Below are 18,040 nucleotides of genomic sequence, written 5' to 3' on the forward strand. Positions count from 1 at the left end.
CTAACCCATATATAATAGAACAACCTTAGACCCACATATAACAAAGTGCCCTTGAGCCCACATGTAACAGAACGGCCTCGGGCTGTAACGCCCTCAAAAGAATAACATTAAACCCATCCATATACAGACATGCATTGATACATAAAAGGTCCACATTCACCTATTCATCAGAGTGTTTCATTACAAAAGTATTACATGTTTACAACAAAAGCAAATGCCCTACGGGCTTACAGCTTTCCAAGTTAACACTTGGTTACAAAAGAGAGTGCTAACTTAATTACACATTAAGCCCTTGGCTTGAATCTATATGTAATACAATCAAAGAAAATAAGGCAACAAAAGTATGTCTGACTCTAGTCTCCCAAGCTGTGTCCTCAGAGGTGGCATGCTACCTGCACCTGAAAATGATGTTCCCATATAGGGTGAGCCACAGCCCAGTAGAAATATACTAAACCGACTATGAACAGTGCCTAAAAGATTAACAACTGATAGATGGTCAATGCTTACACTTCCATTTACATCTTACTACAATTCCATGACTGTTAAGTCTACGCTACAATTAAATGTCCATTTCTTATTCAACTTTGAGTTTGAAAACAAGGCTCAGTATTCTGGCCAAACATTTGATGAGATTATAGTTCATCTCTAGAGCACCTTCGAAATTCAAGATGGATACACATTTTGGTGTTGTACCGATAACACATAGACCACTCCCATACTTCCCAAACGATGATGATATACATTTTAGTGCTATATCGAATCAAACAAACATTTCACTAGATAAGCACATAAGCCATATCACACTACCACAGATAAGCAGATGAGCTATATCAACATTTCAACAGATAAGCATATGAGCTATATCAACACTTCAATAGATAAGCATATGAGCTGTATCAACACTTCAATAGATAAGCATATGAGCTGTATCAACACTTCAATGGGAGAGCATATGAGCTGCATCCCCGGGTCCATCCCCCATCTTCCCTTAACCATTAACCAGTTTAGAGGTACATCCCCCATCTTCCCCTAAACCGTGGAGTACATCCCCTATCTCCTCCCATACACAAGCAATGCATATAAACACAGAATCATATACGTAATCGATCAATACATAAAGTGAACGTATTCTATCAACCATCTACACATAATGGATATAAACACATTGGTCATATACACAATCAATCAATACATAAAGTTAAGGTATTCTATCAACCGTCATACTCTATGACACATCCGATTGATTAGTTTTAATTTGCCTAATCATCATGCGTTGTCTACAACAATCAATGTTACCCTCCACCGGTAACCCAAAGCAATTATTTCTAAACAGGAAATAAATGCACAAATGGATAACATATCAACATTTCAATTGGGTGAGCAATAAATGATCTAACTACACCCTTTAGTCCCACACATTCCCAATTTCAACATTTCCAATTCAATTCCTCATTTCCTTTAATTAATTATATGTATTAATTAATTAAAACAACTAGGGCAAATTACCTTAATTAACAAAACAACTCTAAGGTTTCATTTTTTATCCACAATCCATCGTCCAACTCATTTTCTTTTACACCAACTTGCATATAGGTTTATTTCAAACAAAACCCCAACTTTTGTAAAATTACACAAAAGGCCCAAACTTTCTCAAATCTACCCAACAACACCCAACATATCAAAATGCTAAAATTTAAAGACAAAATCCATAAGGAGGAGTAGGATATCCCTACCTCAAAAGATGGCACTCAACGGAGAAGGCGAAGAAACTCAACGTGCTCCAAAGCTCAATATTTTCGGATCAAAAGATAGCCCTCGACGATCAACCCAACTTTCAAAAAGACCAAAGGTAAGGAGAACACCCTAGCTAGATCAAACCCTAGAGAGAAGGGAGATTCTAGAGAGAGGAGCTCTCAAAAATGGGTTTTAGAAAAGTAAGAGAGAGAGAGTGGATGTAAAAAGTGATTTAAAATAGCCTAACTGTCAACTGATATACAACTCTCCCACTCGAGCGGAGAACACAACGCTCGAGCGTCAAGGACAAAAAGCTAGGTACGCTCGACTGCAAGAAGTCCTGCTCGAGCGCCAAGACACAAGAATAAAGTACATCCGCTCGAGCGCGAAAAACAGTCCGCTCGAGCGTAGATTTCTCCCTCCCAGAACTTACACCAAAAAGTACCACACGCTCGAGCGCTAACAAGTCCGCTCGAGCACGACCCGCTCGAGCACAAGATACCTGCTCGAGCGTAGAAAACACATCTGCAGAAGTTTTGCAGAGGCACGAAATACTGAAACTGCGAAAACCCCGCTCGAGCGCAGAACGACCCGCTCGAGCGCACCGTTCAGAAACTGGGCAACAACAATGGGAGCTAAAGCTCTACCAACCTGAAACAACCGAGCCCAACACATTCTAAAACTCAAATAAAAGAGTTTAAAGCTTGACAACACGACAGGTACAACTACCAACTCCACGGAACCGCGTCCGGAAAACAACAGAACAGTAAAGGGATAACCGGGATCGCTATACGGGCCCACATATAACAGGTTTTAATTCGAATTCGTAAAGTTCAATATTCAATACAACTTCCTGAACATATAGCAATCATAAATTCAGGAATAATTGGAGTCTAATTACGATACTATTACTCACACTAATTTTGGCGACGTGATGATCCTTCTTGCAAGCAACGTACACAACATGGCACACATACAATTTCAATAAACAATCCGTTCATCTTTCTTTTAAATTAACCACATGTGTGTGTCAATGAGTGCCTATTTATCTTTTAACTTTCCAAAGGGTCTAAGCATAGTCAAAAACACACTCAGAGGGTCGATGAGGTTAACAAGAGTTTATGGATTTCTCTCCTGGTTTCCGCACGTACGGACGGTGCCGTAGGTATGGCCCGCACGTGCAATTAAAGCAGAAAGCTCGGCTCTGTTTCACTCTGGTTTCCGCACGTGCGGAGCTCACTGCCGCATGTGTGGTTCTGGGCTCATCTGTGTTGTCCGAAAATGGGTTCAACTTCAAGCTCCCAAACTCAATTTCAAGCCTCAATTTATGTAAATCCACTTCAAAACACATGATATATATATATATATATATATCTAATTAAAGTGTAACTCAAACTTAATTGAATCAAAACTTGCTTAAATTCCACCATCTTAACCCTAGCTTCCAAGATTCCTTAAATTTCTTCATTTCCTTTTAAATCCAACTAGATCTTCACTTGTATGTAACTCTTCGAGTTCAAAACATACAAAATCTAGAGATTAAGGCTCACATTCTCACCATCAAACTCAAGTCAAGTAAATTCAAAGGAATTAACTCTTAAATCAAGCAAAGCCAAAGAATCAAAGTTCAAATTAATGAACATAGTTTATTTCAAACTTTTGATTCAAAACCCTCACTCATTTGAGTGTTTAAGCTCCATTTTTAAGTCTTGATTTTAACAAATTAAGGAGTAATTCCAAGAGGTTTGGTTGGATTATACATACCTTGAACTAGATCCTTGAATTCTCTACACTTTCCCCAAATCTCCAAGTCTCTAAGTTGATTTCCTCCCTTCCTCTTCTTGTTCTTCCTCTAGCCAAGTTATTGAATCATGAAAATATCTCTAAGGCTCTTTTAGAGGCTCATCCAACATCTATATATACATATATATAAACACACACTTCTTAATCAAGGGTGCTTAAGTTTCCTAATTAAGGGTAAGTCTTATTGATTCAAGATTTATTGAATTAAAGCCAATTAATTTGTTCCGAATCAAATTTTTACCAAACTTCACACTAGGCCCTAAAAATTAGGTTGATCGCAGATATTAATTCAATTTTGGTTTCTGGAGCCTCTAAGGCCTTCAATTTTAGTTCAAAGTTGTAAATTTCAACAAGTTTTTCCTACAACAACAGATATAAATTCAAAATCAGATAATTCACACAATTAAGCATGTCATTTCACACCTAACATATAATCACATATAAAATTAAAGAATTAAAGCAAAATACGAGATAGGGTTATCACAGTAGGCTATATCCGGCCTTGTACAACTCATCAGATACATCAAACTCTCAATGATCTAAGAACATTCTAACTGAGAAATACTCTCACTATTATTCTTGGTCAAATGTAGACTCAAGTCTACTGGTGTCCTAGACACACTTGTATCTTATTTATCAAATTTTTCAAGTATCTTCTCAACATAGTGAGATTGAAAAAGTACAACACCACCAGATGTTCTGGTAATCTTAATATCTAGAATCACACCTGTAAGGCCCATATCTTTCATGTCAAACTTAGAGTTTAACAATATCTTGGTAGTTTTAATCATTTCATCATTACTACCAACAATGAGTATGTCATTGACATATAGACACAAAATGACATAGCCTCTGTCTGTGTCTTTGACATATACGCATCTATCACACTCATTGATTCTAAACTCATTTGACAACATAGCATTGTCAAACTTCTCATGCCATTGCTTAGGAGCTTATTTCAAACCATATAATAACTTGACAAGCTTATAAACTTTCTTATTTTGCCCTGGAGTTGAAAACCCATCGAGTTGCTCCTTGTAGATTTCTTCACCTAAATCTCCATTTAAGAAAGATGTCTTTACATCCATTTGATATATCTCCAGACCACGTAAAGCGGCTATCGCAATCACAATGCGAATGGATGTTATTCTTGTCACATGTGAATACGTATCAAAGTAATCTAGGCCTTCTCGCTGCATGTACCCTTTGATAACTAGCATTGCTTCATACTTATCAATTGACCCATCAACCTTCATCTTTCTTTTAAAGATCCACTTACTTCCAAAGGCTTACTGTCTGGGGGTAGATCAACCAACTTCCAAGTATGGTTTTGTAAGATGGAGTCAATCTCATTCTTAATTGATTCTTACTGTGAGGAACTTTCAGGTGAAGTTACAACTTCATGGAAAGTTCGAAGTTCTCCTTCTAACATATAAATTAAGAAGTCTGCGTCAAAGGACTTGGCAGTCCTAAGTCTCTCACTCCTTCTTGGCTCATCTATTTCCTCATCTTGATCACTACCACTGGGATCATCTTCAAGTTTCTTTTCAGAACTTTAATCATTTCCTCAGTTTCGGCAAGGAAATATGTCCTCAAAGAAGCATTCCTCAACTCCATCATAGTATTCCGGTGTATATCTGAAATATCAAACTTGTGCACAAGAAACCTAGATGCACTACTATTCTGTGCATAACAATTGAAAACCGGACCGATGAGTGAACCGAAATAGTGACCGGGTGAACGGGTCACCGATTCACTCGTAGGGTCGAAGCGGTCAAACTATGACATCAAAATTACATCATAAATATATTTAAAATATATATTAAAAATATAAATGAAAAATGAAAAAAATAATTAAATTCAACAAAATAATAGAATTTTCAAATATCACTCACAATGAAATTGTAATTTACAATAACAATATGACATACCTTATTTTTATTTGTTGAAGACCTTTCTCTAAACGGGTTGCACAACACTTTTAATAAGCAAAAATTACCGCACAATCTACACATATATCAAAGTTAGAAAATAGAACATATTATAAATACAATCATAATAATGAAAGTAATAAAAGAATTATAGTAAAAGCAATTAATACTACCTATTTGTCAAATAAAAACACAAACATAATCAAATCAAAATACTATAGTTTACTACATCAATTAAGAGTCAAATCTCAAACACAAACATAAACCATGCATAGAGATAAGATCTATAGTTCCAAATCTTAAAACACACTAATAAGCATCCATCATTCCTAAACGAAAGTAGATAAATAAATATATAACAAAAGTTCAAAACCGATCCACTATAAACACATCAAAAACATTGCTTTTTTGCCTAATTCCTTGGGAAGCCCTCCATTAGCCAAGCATCGTCATCCTCATTTTCATTGTTGCTTATGCCAATTTCACCACTTTGAGCATTAGATCTATCATCCACGTTGACATCACCAAATGATCCAAGATCAATATCATCTCCAACCTCTAAGACCACATCATCCTTGTCATCTTCTGCAATAGTTACAACAAAATCAATAAGTAATCAATTTAAATATAATGAAAACATTGTTATATAATAATGAAATAATTAATTACTAACCATCACGTAAACCATGACATTGCCTCTTATTTTGTGGAGCCAAACCTTCTTCATAAAGCATTTGTTTCAACTCATCCAAATCAAGAAGATGAGGCTCTTCTTCATCTTTCACAATCCAAAACTCGGTTTTGTCAATACTTTCAATGTCAACCGGATCATAGTTATTCATTTTGTTGAAATGCCTATAATTTTCACTTAAAAGTAAGACCACTTGAATAAATATTCTATTAGTAAATGCATGACAAGGTAAATGGTTCATTTACCTATTCTTCGACCGCAAATTATAATGGATGTATACAAGATCATTAAGCCTTTAATGTTCCAATCTATTCCTCTTCTTTGTATGTTTACATTAAAAAACACTCCAATTCATTTCACATTCAGAAGAGCTACTAGTTTGGCTAAGAATTCGAATAGCCAACTTTAGCAAATTCGGAGCACTATGGCCGAATAACCTCCACCATTCATCTTATTATTAAAAGAAAAGAAGAAATAAATAAATTAGATCTAATATTACACTTAAGAATTATTAAGCAATCACCATGAAAAGAAAAAAAATCAAATGTAATAAATAATTTTACCTGGTGTTTTGTCTTGGATGTAATAGTAGCAAACTCTCTTCCAAAACTTTCTAATTGATCTCAAAACAATCTAGCTTCATCCAAGAGTTTTGTCTTGCTACATGTGGCTTTTGTTTCAATCACATCAAGCGCACTTGCCATAACCTCTGGTTTTTTGCAAAATGATGCTTGATCGTAGTGAAAAGCTGGATTCAACCAATAAGTTGCAGCATTTGCGTAATGTCCTATCCCAACGCTCTTTGACAGTACTTGTATAAGGCTTGTACAATCTTTTTTTTCTTCATGAAAACATTCTTAATTGCTATTCTTGCCCTATACATGCCCTCATATACATATCCCATTGAAGGCTTTTTATTTCCATCAACAATACGCAACAATCGCATGAATGGCTCAACAATCTTAACATTGATCAAGTAATCATTCGGAAACTTACTATCTAAAATGATAGCAACAACTTCTTTTTCTTTCTTATCTTTTGCATGCCTTGAATCCACAAAATCCTTACTTGTCACTAAAACTTTCAAATCATGCATATGTTTTTTAATACTATGCAATGCAATGAAAGTAGTGGCAAAACGGGTTGTTCCTAGGCGCACTATTTCAGTCCATCCCTTCCTTTTTCTCAACAAAGCTATCAACCGTGGGTGATTATAAATAAATCTTGTCACAGTTGATGCTCTAAAGGCAAGCTCTTTCACATGTTTCAACTTGGAAATATCACTTAACACTAAGTTCAAACAATGTGTTGCACAAGGAGATCAATTATATTATTGTAAGTTTGACTAACAAGTCTTCTAGCAGCAACATAATTTGCTCCATTATTTGTCACCATGTGCACAATATTGCTCACTCCCACCCACTCAATAATTTCTTCAAACAATTTAAAAAGAAAATGAGCATCTTTTACAGCATCAGAGGGATCAATAGATTTAACAAAATTGATTCCTCTACGGCAACAAGAAAATTAATGAGGGTTCTATGTCTACCATCAGTCCAACCATCACCCATAATTGTACACCCAGTATCAACCCAAGTACTCTTTATAGAGTCAATAAACAATTGAAGCTCTTTCTTTGAGTCATTCAATAAAGGAACTCGAACTTCATGGTAGATAGGAACTTTATATCCTAGACCAATGGCAATTGCAACATCAAACATGGGCTAACAGTATATAGAATTGACAACATTCATTGGAACACATGTATCATACAAAAATTTTTCCACAATCATATGTGCCCTATGTACAACTTCTTTAGTTGCAAGGACACTTTTCATGGTTGAGAGCCCCGAGTGGTCTTTGGTGCAAAAAAATTATCAATTTTTGCAGGTTCCTTTCCTTTTCCTTTTTGTGTCATTGTTGCTTTACCCTTATTCCTACTATCACCACATTCATTAATTAAGATGTCCTTATTGCTAAGTGGAATTATTTCTTCAATTTCAGCATCATCCTCAAATTCAAAAACAACCCAACCAAAGGGATTAGATTCCTCACTTTGCTTCTTTTTTTTTTTTTCTTAATAATTGATTTCAAAGCCTCTTCCATTCGATACATAACATCACCTGGAACTTTCTTACATGGCCCAACCTCACCAGACTTTCCTATAAGATGTTGCTTTATTCTATTAATCCCTCCACCTTTAATAGTTTTCCCACAATACAAACATGTTAAAGTTCTCTTCCCATCGGGAGCTCGCCCTTCAGTGTTGATGATGGGGTATTAAAGTGTGCTGTTGAATTATGGCCAGATGAATCCATTTCACCTAAAACAACACTATAAAATATATTTATCATGTATATAACAGTTATGAAAAAAAAAAAACATTAACAAACAAACATTTAAATAATTACAATATGAAAGTTTATACAGACTATTAACAAATATTAGCAAACCATAACAATTATATTACAGCCCATTAAAAAAAAAACAAAAAAACAAACATTAAAATGAATCTTCGGCACCACAGCAAAAGAGGAAGAGATGGAGGAGAGAAAGAGAACAGTTAAAAAACAGAGCAAAGAAACAAGTTACTTAATTGAGCAAAAATTCGATTCATCCTCATTGGGAATTAAGTTAAAAATAATCTAGCTTTTTAGTTAAAATGTAAAATAAATGCAAAATGGTTAACCAGTCCCCATTCACCAGGCAAGCTTAACACAAGTAGGGAGACGGCTCTTTCATTTTCAGAATATTTTTTTTTTTTTAAATAAAGGAAACTTGTTTGACAAATAAACACACAAAAAAAGATATGTTAGAGTAAAAATTTCTACTTGAAAAAAGATAAAAACCATATGAAAAAGATGGGTATTTTTAATGTTTTTCAAAATTTTCATAAATTATATTTTAGATTTTTAAATTTTTTTCAAAACACTTTTTCCACCGCCCCCCCCCCCCCAAAAAAAAAAAAAAAAAAAAAGCCAGGACAAAATTAACAAGTGAAACAAAAGCAAATGAAAGACCAAATAGAGCAAAATTTAACATGCACATAACAGTCACATACATATATATATATATATATATATACATGAGATAAGAGGTTTAGAGGAATATGGACAATATACCTGTATACGTGCCAACAACAGTGACAAATGTAAGCAATTCAAGGGGAAAAAAAAAAGGTTTAATTGGAATTTGGGTTCACCAAACCAAACAGATTTTCATTCACCAAATCACAGATTTTTGCTCACCAAATCACAAATTTTTTGAAAGCACTTTTTCCACCCCCCAAAAAAAAAAAGAGAAAAATTAATAGGTGAAACAAAAGCAAATCAAAGACAAAACAGAACGAAATTTAACACGCACATAATAGTCACACATATATATATATATATATACACATGAGATAAGAGGTTCAGAGGAATAGGAATAATATACCCGTGTATACGTGCCAACAACAGTGACAAATATAAGCAATCCAAGAAAAGAAAAAAAGGTTTAATTGGAATTTGGGTTCACCAAACCAAATAGATTTTCATTTACCAAATCACAGATTTTTGTATACAGGAAGCCATCCCCAAATCACAGATTTAAATGGGTTCAAAAAAAAAAACTAGTTCACCAAATCACAGATTTTTGCACACCGGATTTGTGTCCTCCGTTCACTGCCGGAATTCTGTGGCTGCTGGAGCTAGACAAAGAGAAAGTGACAATTTAAGAGAAGCCAAAACCGGCGATGGCGACACCTAGAAAAGAGAAAGAGAGGAGCTGAAACCCTTCTGTTAGCCCTAGGATTTGGGATTTTTTGAGGGCTATATATATATTCAATTGAACCGGCCGGGTTTCAAAACCCATTCCAGGTTGCTGGTTTAGACGGTTCGCTCACCGGGTCTTCCAGCTCTTTTGTTTTACAGCGGTTTTGCTCTTCAGCTGAGTTTACAGGGTTTTTCAGACTGAAACAAGGCCCAATTACCGGTAGGACCGGTCCAACCGGCCGCTCCAGTTCGGGTTTCTAAACATTGGCGCATAACCAATGAATATATAATACACGGTTTTCAGACCTATTCTAATCCACTTAAGTGTAGGTACTGCCACTTTTGCAAGACACTCCCACATTCGTAGTAAATTATAAGAAGGCTTGCGGCCTTTTCCATAATTCATATGGAGTCTTGTCCACTTTCTTCCGAGGTATTCTATTTAGAATGTAACTCGCGAAAAGAATTGCTTCCCCCCACAAGTTCTGTGGCAACTCAAAACTTATCAACATTACATTCATCATTTCTTTCAACGTCCTATTTTTTCGCTCAGCAACACCATTTGACTAAGGGGAATAAGGCGCTGTAGTTTGGTGAATAATTCCAAATTAAGAACAAATCTCAATAAAAGACGATTCATATTCTCCACTACGATCACTTCTTAAAGCTTTGAGCTTTCGGTTTAGTTTATTCTCAACTCCATTCTTAAAAAAAATAAACTTATCAATCAGCTCATCTTTGCTTTTAAGCAAACACATATAACAGTACCTAGTGCAAATCATCAACAAAAGTGATGAAGTACTTGTTGCCACCACATGATTGTACAACTTTCAAGTCACACACATCACTATGCACTAAATCTAAAGATTCAGTACTTCTTGCAACAGAATGAAAGGAAGTCCTTCTCAATTTAGCTTCTACACAAGTTTCACACTTATGATTTGGATTAATCTTAAAAGATGGTATGTGATCTAACTTGATTAATCTATGCAACGAGTCAAAATTCACATGACCAAGTCTATAATGCCATAATTCAGGGGACTCAAGCATATAAGCAGAAGAAGAAGCTTTCTCATTAACTTTAGGGATAATAATCATTACATTGAGCTTACACATACTGCCCTATATATATCCCTTCCCCACACAGACCCCACTCTTGGTCAACCCGACCGTTTCAAACTCAAACACCATGCGGAAGCCATGCTTGCTTAAGAGCGACCCTAAGACAAGGTTCTTACAAATGTCCTTAACAAATAGGACATCGTTCAGAGTAAGTTCTTTTCCTGAAGTCATCTTCAGGACCACCATGCCTTTACCCTCAACAATTGAGGTCGCAAAATTTTTCATGAACAACTTCTAACCGTTTGAAACCAGTTTGAAAGTTGTGAACATCTTCTTCTCAGCACAAATGTGGCGAGTGGCCCCAGTGTCCACCCACTATTCCTTCGAGTTAGACCCCACCATGTTCACCTCAGAGACAAAAGTTGATAGATGATCTTGTGACAGATCCTCCATTTCAGCCATGGGAGCCTGACTTTTGTTTTGTGGAGGGTACTTCTTGTAAGGCTTCTTCTTCTTGTACCAATCAATCGCCCGATGCCCATCGTTTCCATAGTTGAAGCACTTTCCATTGAACCTAAAAGTAGGTTCATGTGGCTTGTAGACTGGCCTTTCGGAGACACCATCTCTTGCCTCCAACTTTGAGCTTTTGCCTGTCGGTGGCTTCTTCGTCACCCACGAGGACTGGCCATGCTCAACCATGTTTGCTTTCACAGTGGAGGTACTTTCTTATTTCTTCCTATTATCATCCTCATTTCGGAGCCTGACAACGAGTTATTCGACTGTCATCTCCTTTCGCTTGTGCTTTAAGTAGTTCTTGAAGTCTTTCCAGTCGTTAGGCAGCTTCTCAATCAACGCAGTTGCCTAGAATGATTCACTCAAGAACATTCACTCTGCATGAATCTCATGACAGTTTTTAAGTCCACCATTTTGAAGTCCAGAAATCGGCTAACGACAAATTTCTTTGCCCCAACATCCTCGGTCTCGTATTGTCTAAAGCATTCCACAGCTCCTTTGCTGACTTCTTGGCATAAAACACGTTGAACAGTGAATCGGCCAAGCCATTCAGAACATAGTTTACACAAAGAAAGTCTAACTGCTTCCAAGCATCTAGAGCCATGAGTTTCTGCTTGTCTTGCTCATTCTCCTCCACGACTGGTGGATCCTCACTCAAAAAGCTCGCAAGACTAACAGTAGTCAGGTAAAACAACATCTTCTACTGCCACCTCTTGAAATTCACATCAGTAAACTTCTCCGGGCGCTCATGATAGTTGAGCGGTCCTCCCGAAACAGTAGGAGTAACAACAGGGTTGACCACAGAGGTTGGCAAGCCAATTGCCCCGAGGTTCTGATCCTTACCAACATTAGCAGCAGCAGCAGCATCAGTGACAGTTGCCATTTCTGAAAAATACAACAGAATTTCACTATTCTATGTTTCCATAAATTAAACTTAACACTAGAAAATTCCAAAGTTGAAAATTAATTCAAAACTAGTCTCACCACTTACTCTAGAATCAAACATAGTCGGGAAAGTTTCCAAGAATACTGGAGAGGTCACACCGATCCCACTTAAGTTCTAGTCAACCTTAGACAAAACTTTCAAGAGCATGTTGACTCCTAGTTCATGGGAAACAAATTTAGAATTAAGTTTTCCAGGAGATAAATTAGGTTAAAACAAACCAAGTTCCAAAACTTTACAAGCAATTAAAACTTGCTAACCAAATTACAAGCAATTAAAAAAAAAAATTACTACTACAATTACAAGGAAATAAAATACTTCTAACATTACAATCAAACAAACTTGCTTCAAAAATTAGATAATTAACCACTACTAAACTCAAGCAAAATATTACTTCAAGTATAAAGGAATATAAACCAATCACAATAGAATTCTTATTGGTCCAAAAATCCCTCTCCATGCTAAGGTATTTCTGTTCAACAAGAGTTAGTAGTCCAAACTTTTGGTTTTACAGCCACAAATACTATTCATTTGGATTTATATATATATTTTTCCCATTCTCTTTTGCATAGGTATTCCTGTAGAGAAAGTTAACAGAAAAACACAACATAATATAATGCACATATTATTCACAAAAATATCCCTCAGCTTTTCTTTGCTTTTGGCAAAGTAGTGATTGAAGAGAGATGGAAAAAAAACGCTTTCTAACAATCTAATTAATAGCAAAAATAAGTAAAGAATACAATGCTAGACAAGTGACACAATTAAACTTATAACTCCCAAATAAAGCTAAACAAGTTACAAACCTTATAACTCAACAAAAAATTAAATTAAAATTAATTGGCAAGAGTTATAAGAAATTACTACACAATAAACATGTAAAAAATTCTAGCAATCATGCAAATAACTCTAGAGCAATATACATGTAAATTAAACTAAAAATTAGAATTCAACTCATGCAAACAATCCTAGAACTCTAGAAAATAACAAGCATGTAATTTAACTTAAATCTAGAAAAAAATTTAGAACATACAAATTAGCCTAGATCTAGAGTTAATAAACATGTGAAGTAAAATAGAATCTACAATATTGAGCATGTATATTTTAACTTGAAAACTAGAGACTCATGAGCATGCAAATTATATTATGAAATAAAGAAGTATACAAATCATGGTAAAACTAGAATTAAACATTTAGCATGTAACTTGCCCATAAAATCATAACGGTATACTAAAACCGAATACATGGCAATCTACATACATTAATTTAAGGTCACGTTTGTTTAGGTGGACATAAGTTTGGGATTGGACTAATAGTCCAATAAAATTATTAATCCGATGTTTGGTTAAACAATTGAAGTACGGACTAATTATTTTAAACTTGACTATTAGTTAAGATAGGATACATAATCCAACGGATTCGTAGTCCTAGGACTATTAATCATGAGAATGCTAATCCAGTTCGCCCAAACAAATATGGCCTAAATATATTGAATCTCTAATCAAAACCATCATGTATATTGTGGTAGCAAAATTATAAAATAACTAATATGTATATTAACACACAGAAAACCAACCATCATGGAAATCTATTTAAAAAAATGAATTTCGTATCATGAATCAAAGTCATAGCTTTATGTAATAAAACATAGTGGTCTATGCTACAGGTGGTTCGGTTTCGGTGGTTGGAAAACAAAACTGTAGCATGCATATATTATATATAAATAAGAAACAGTGGCCTTATATATTATTCTATAAATTAAATCTAGTTAACAGAAGTCACAAATTCCAATTTGTAATCACGAATTTCATGTGTGAAGTTGTACACATGCATCTTTTTCTAATAGATAAATTTTATTACCATGTACTATTAATAGTGGCCAGTAGATAAATTATTTTATTGTTCTAATCATGCACTTCAAACAACAAACAGTGTACAATTCTAGTGTAAATACATTAATCTATTGGCAGTTGCTGGTCTCCAGTCCACCATTTGGATTGCAAGGTTTAGTCCGGTTTATTGGATCCATTTTTGGACTCTTTTTCGATAATTCAAACTGTTCACATTTTAAAATTTGATAGATATATTATCCCTGTAAAAAATCATATCGATCGGATGACGGATACTATATGTTCGGATCACTTTTTTATGAACCGTTAATTTTTTAACCATCTATTTTTTTTTTTTAGACAAAAGTGATCCGAATACATAGTATCCGTTATCCAATTGATTTAATTTTTTACAGGGATAATATACTCAATAGACCCTAAAATGTGAACATTTCGGATTATCGAAAAAGTGCCAAAAAGTGGGCCCAATGGGCCGAACTAGATCAGACTATCTCAGATCTAAACTGGAGTCGGTTCAAGCCCTAATCTATTACATATGGCATATGAATCTATTTGATCAATTTCGTGGAAACATAGAATTTGTTTTAAGATTGTTGTCAAATTGTGTGATTAAATAAAATAAACAAATAGATTCATATGAAATTAAATTAATTTACAGAATAAAAAAACATGAGATTACATCATACAACTCACTGAACAGAAATACATATGATAAAAACTTAAGGAAACGAAAGCAAACCGAAGCCTGTGTGATACCACAGTCTCCTTAAAACAGATTCGCCGTCTCACTATGGGTGCTGGAGGTATATCGGCGTCTATCTCCCAGGATACGACAATCTAAACCCCCTAACACAGAAACACCTTTTGTTTAGCTCCAGGGAACAGACAATGGCAACACTTTGTCACACTAAAAGAAGAATATAGGAGTAGAAATTATGTATAGTATAGAAGCCAAAAATTCTGTGTTGAAACCAAGGAAGATAGCTTCCTTTTATACACAATGGGGAAGAGAAGATGAGCCTTCCAGCAATGAAGGCTAGCAACAAATACAGCCCAATACCCCTACAAAACTAATGGGGTAATGCACAAAACTGATGGGGAATTTACACTCTCTATATACACATATGTGTATATCTGCAGCCACCAGACAAACTTAGCCCAAAAAGATTGGGTTGGTGGACCACCAATCCGGCCCAACCCAAGCCTAACTCATTCCAGCAAGCCTCAATCCAAGATCCACGACCCACGACCAGGACCCAGCCCGGTCTGGAGAGGTGAGCGGCGCGCGCATGTGGCAATTTTGGCATAACCAACTTGGACCATAGTATTGGCTCAAGTCCATCTTTGAAACATCCATAACTCCTTTCCTTTGAAAATTTTGGATGCCCCAAAGGGCTTATGCCCTTATCAAAATCTTGAGATTTAAATACCCATCAAAGTTTTCTCTACAATCAATGTGGGATTAGTAGTTATACATAATTCTTAATACCTCATTCACGACGTCAATTTTATGAGACAGTTTCTTATGAAATTCTTAATGATTTTTTGTCATTCTTTTTGTGGTGTGAAGATCTTGTTACAAAGAATCTAAACTTATTTGATCCCAACTCAACCAATGATTGGAACCTACTTTAATTTCACATTAAAGTCACCATAAAATCATTTTTTCCAACAAGTTGTACCGTCTGACTCTTTCAAATTAGGCCCTTCTATCAATGGTGACGTCTCTGCTGGCCTCAAGCTTTCGGATCTAGAAATTTGCTTCGATCTATTTCTTAATTCCCTCAGTGAAATCACTAACGACGAGAGGAATCTTCGACACTGACTCGATCCGGTGACCGCGAGCCATGACGAGGAAAGAAACAGTGGAGGCGATGATGGAGCACGATGTTGATGTGATGGTACCAGATCTCTTCTCTTCGCTCATCTCTCTCTCTTTCTCTATGATTGAGGTTAGGGTTTTGACAGTGGGTGTGAAACAAATAAAGACAGAAGGGGGCTAATTTAGTGATTAAGGTTAGGGTTTCAACGGTAGGTGTGAAACAAATAGAGACAGAGAGGGGCTAATTTAGAGAGAGAAAAAGTAGGTTTTGAGAGGCTATGTTTGGCTTTTTTAGCTATTTTAGTCAAAATAAGTAAAAAGTTAAGATAAAGTGGCATATTCAAATCATAATCATTTTATTTTTTCTTTCACAAAAGTCAAAAAGTTCATTCAAACGAAACTTTTTAGCCCCAGACTAAAATAGTCAAAAAATCAAAAAGTTAACCCACATTTCAAACGAATCCAGAATGATATAGTTTTGTCATTTTTATAGAATGATGTCTTTATGAGCATACCATTTTAACACCTGAATCTTTAGATAAAAAAAAAAATCTAAAATTAAATTCATTGTCCGAAGGCTTTTTTACTTATAGGTTATAAACTTTCAACTCAACGAGATGAAACAAACATGCCTATTAATTAGCATAATACTAATTAGAGAAATTTTAGTCCATAAGCAAGTTACCAAGCTTTATACCGTTAAGGAAAATGATGAACATTTGTGCTGGTAAGCACTCTGAAGCCGTCTCTAAAAAAAAAAAAACAGTAAAATGTTTTTAAAAATAGATTAAAAAAATTAATAATAAATGCAATAAAATAATATAATTGTGTGATCAATTTAACTTTTTTAATAAATTATATATATATATATATATATAAAGAGTCTTCAAAAACTATTCGAATTATTAGAACGAAATCCGTGATAGAACCATGAACTTGGACAATGTCTCTCTGGTTCAGATAAGACTAGCGAGAAGCCCACTCCTTTTTAAATTATAAGCCAGATATTTTGGTTTAAATTCAAGGTTCAGCTATGTTTGGGGAACTTCAGTTGGAGGTATTTATTCAGTAATTCCGAAGTATAGACACATAATATTCTATAGTATTGCGATTGGTGAAGAAGGTGTGTAAGTGGGTCTTGTGTTGGGTAATTGAAAAACATGAAGAAACATATTAAATGATGATTGGTTAAGAAATATGGATATGTGATACTCCAGATACATTCTATAATTTCCCGTTGGGGTTTTAAGTTTTTTTTTTTTTCTGACTAAGATAGCCCATAAAAAAAAATAAAAAATAAAAAACAAAAATAGTTAATAAGATAAAATATCACATCTTACACATCAATCAATTATTTTTTCTCTTACAACTATCTATATAACTACAAAAAATATTCACAAATCATTTCAAACATAACTTTTTTCCATCTCATAAAATAAACAAAAAGCTAACTAAAATGGCCAAATTTCCAAATGAGGCTGAACTAATAAAATTTCCTGTATCTTTACTCATAAGTGATTCAATTATTTCTTATTTATTTATTTAAAAAAAAAATCAAAATCCAAACACAACCTTACGAATCTCATAGCAATTTGTTTGACAGTAGGACTATGCAAAATATCACACAATTCAGTAGTAGGACTATGCAAAATACCACCAAATCCATTAAAATCGCACCGATCTACATCAATCCATACCGTTCTATCCACTAATCGCGAATTAAATTTTATGGTGAATTACAGCCACGGTCCCTATATTTGGAATTTGTGTCATTTTAGTCCCTGACTTTTCAATTGTGACACATTTGATCCTAAATTTTGAATCTTGTTCCAAATAAAGACAATTGAAGATACTATTAAATTTTTCAAGGGCAAATTCGTCAATTTGATAAAATATAAATTAATTTCACAAAAATAAATATCAAAAAATTATTTTTAAA

Source organism: Camellia sinensis, chromosome 8, assembly GCF_055761805.1.
Source record: "Camellia sinensis isolate YWXY chromosome 8, ASM5576180v1, whole genome shotgun sequence".
NCBI classification, from domain to species: domain Eukaryota; kingdom Viridiplantae; phylum Streptophyta; class Magnoliopsida; order Ericales; family Theaceae; genus Camellia; species Camellia sinensis.